This window comes from Giraffa tippelskirchi, chromosome 4, assembly GCF_054371585.1.
Source record: "Giraffa tippelskirchi isolate mGirTip1 chromosome 4, T2T-mGirTip1v1.2.pri, whole genome shotgun sequence".
Lineage (NCBI taxonomy): Eukaryota > Metazoa > Chordata > Mammalia > Artiodactyla > Giraffidae > Giraffa > Giraffa tippelskirchi.
Window position 1 is genome coordinate 2,204,138 of NC_137278.1, and position 3,489 is coordinate 2,207,626.

Consider the following 3,489-nt stretch of genomic DNA (forward strand, 5'->3'; position numbering starts at 1 on the left):
TTCAAAGTTAGAGTCCCTGGGGATTCCTAGTGTCTTTGCCATGTCCCCAGAATGGAAAGCTTGATGTGGGGCTCAGAACCTTCATAACAGTGGGAGAACTTCTTTGGTGTTATTGTTCTCCAGTTTGTGACTCACCTACCTGGTAGCTCAGGCTTCCCTGATAGCTCAGCTGGTAAAGAATCCGTCTGCAATGCGGGAGGCCTGGGTTCAATCCCTGGGTTGGGAAGATCCCCTGGAGAAGGGAAAGGCTGCCCACTCCAGTGTTCTGGCCTGGAGAATTCCATGGACTGTATAGTCCATGGGGTCACAAAGAGTCAGACCTGACTGACAACTTTCACTTTACCTGGTGGATCAGGGACTTGATTTTATCATGATTGTGTCCCCCATACCACCTTGTTACAGCTTCTCTGCTTCTGAGTGTGGGGTATTTTTTTGATGGGTTCAGGCATTCTCTTGTCGATGGTTGTTCAACAGCTAGTTGTGATTTTGCTGCTCTTGCGGAAGGAGATGAGCCCATGTCCTTCTACTCTGCCATCTTCACCTGGTTTTGTCTCTTTCCATGCTTTTTTGAAAAGTATTTTAATAGTTTTTAGTGTTCCATTTTAATTTATCAACTGGATTTTCTGCCTATGTGTTTTGTGTGTATAGTTTTTAGTGGATTCTCTAGTGGATAAAGTAAGTATATTTCTAAATTTATTCCACAGTCTGCATCATATTACTACTCTGGCGTTTCCAGTAGAATATGGAAACCCTACCAGCATGTTGATCCCTACACCCACTGGCCATTGCGTTGCAGTTGCCACGTGTTATATCTAAACACACTGAAAACTCTCATGAGAAAATGTGATGATTTTTCCTTCAACCATTGCATCTATTTTTTAAAACTTAAAAGAACAAAAATAGCCTTTTTCCTAGGTATCTGCAATTCCCAACTCTTATTCTCCATCCTTGGCATTTCAAATTTCCCTCTTGATTCATTTCCCTCCTTCTGAGAACATCTCTTAGAAGCATGTCTGCTGGTCATACATTCTTTCAGTTATCCTTTGTATGAGAAGGTCTTTATCTTCTGTGCTGGATTCTCTTCTTCCACTCTTTTCTCTTCTTTTCACTCTCTGTTATCCCACTGCCTTCCAGCCTCCATAGTTTTGAATGAGAAATCTGATGTCATTCAATTTCGTTTCAATATTTCTTGATAAGCATTATCTCTATCCAATTGCTCTAAAGAATGTCTTTCTTTGTCTTCAACATTTGGCAGCTTGACTATGACATGTCTTGGTGTGGGTTTATTCTAGTTTAATCTATTTTTGGTTCTCTCAGCTTCTTGAATCTCCCGGTAGGCTTGTATCTTTTTCTGGATTTGGGGGTTATCCATCATTTTTTTCCTTTGAGTGCTTTTCTTCCTCTGCCCTCTCTCTATCCCCAGCCCAAGCCTCCAGCGTCACGAATGTTAGGTCTGTTGTTAGAGTCTCACGGGTCCCTAAGTCTCTGTTCTTTTTTTTTCCCAGCCTATTTTCTCTCTGTTGTTCAGCATGGATGATTCCTATTGTTCTCTTTTTCTTTTCTCCCCTCTCCCATCTCCTCTGATGTTGGGCCCATCCACTGAGTTTTAATCTTCAGCTATTTTGTTTTCAATCCTGAAATTCCCATTTGGTTCTTCTTTACATATTCTCTTTCTTTTCTGAGACTTTTTCTTTGCTTGTTTCAGGGCTGTTCACAATTATTCAATACAGCCTTTTCATGTTAGCTGATTTAAAATACTTTTCAAGATATTTCTCCAAAGAAGACATACAGATGGCTAACAAACACATGAAAAGATGCGCAACATCACTCATTATCAGAGAGATGCAAATCAAAACCACAATGAGGTACCATTTCACGCCGGTCAGAATGGCTGCTATCCAAAAGTCTACAAGCAATAAATGCTGGAGAGGGTGTGGAGAAAAGGGAACCCTCTTACACTGTTGGTGGGAATGCAAACTAGTACAGCCACTATGGAGAACAGTGTGGAGATTCCTCAAAAAACTGGAAATAGAACTGCCATATGACCCAGCAATCCCACTGGTGAGCATACATACCGAGGAAACCAGAACTGAAAGAGACACATGTACCCCAATGTTCATCGCAGCACTCTTTATAATAGCCAGGACATGGAAGCAACCTAGATGTCCATCAGCAGATGAATGGATAAGGAACCTGTGGTACATATACACAATGGAATATTACTCAGCCGTTAAAAAGAATACATTCGAATCAGTTCTAATGAGGTGGATGAAACTGGAGCCTATTATACAGAGTGAAGTAAGTCAGAAAGAAAAACACCAATACAGTATGCTAACGCATATATATGGAATTTAGTAAATCGGTAAAGATAACCCTGTATGCGAGACAGCAAAAGAGACACAGATATATAGAACAGTATTATGGACTCTGTGGGAGAGGGCGAGGGCGGGATGATATGGGAGAATGGCATTGAAGCATGTAAATTTTCATATGTGAAACGAATCACCAGTCCACATTCTATGCATGATACAGGGTGCTCAGGGCTGGTGCCAGAGGGATGGGATGGGGAGGGAGGTGGGAGGGGGGTTCTGGAAGGGGAACACATGTACATCCATGATGGATTCGTGTCATTGTATGGCAAAACCAATACAATATTGTAAAGAACAAAATAAATTAAAAAAAGAAAAGAAAAAAAGTATAAAAAAATAAATAAAAATAAAATACTTTTCAAATAATTTTAAGATCTCTGCTGTTTCGATGTTGGCATCTATTGATTATGTTTTTTCATTTAGTTTGAGATCTCTCTGGCTCTAAATATGACCAGTTCAGTTCAGTTCAGTCACTCATTCATGTCCGATTCTTTATGACCCCGTGAATTGCAGCACGCCAGGCCTCTCTGTCCATCACCAACTCCTGGAGTCTACCCAAACCCATGTCCATCGAGTCAGTGATGCCATCCAACCATCTCATCCTCTGTCATCCCCTTCTCCTCCTGCCCCCAATCCTACCCAGCATTAGGGTCTTTTCCAATGAGTCAACTCTTCTCATGAGGTGCCCAAAGTATTGGAGTTTCAGCTTCCACATCAGTCCTTCCAATGAACACCCAGGATTGATCTCCTTTAGGATGGATTGATTGGATCTCCTTGCAGTCCAAGGGACTCTCAAGAGTCTTCTCGAACACCACAGTTCAAAAGCATCAATTCTGCGGCACTCAGCTTTCTTCACCGTCCAACTCTCACATCCATACATAACCACTGGAATTGTTTAACTGAAGCTAGACATTTTAGGTATTATGCTATGAAGTTTTGGATCTTTCTTGAGCCTGTTCTCACTAGCTTCCTCTGACACTGGTCCAGCAAGGAAATGAGGTGAGGGGCACTGCCTCCTCGTGGCTGCCAAGTGGGGACAGAAGTCCAGCCCTCCCCTGAAGGCGGTGGTCCTTGTTAATGCCAGGAAGGGCAGGGGTTCCAGCTCCCTTGTGGGCCTCGA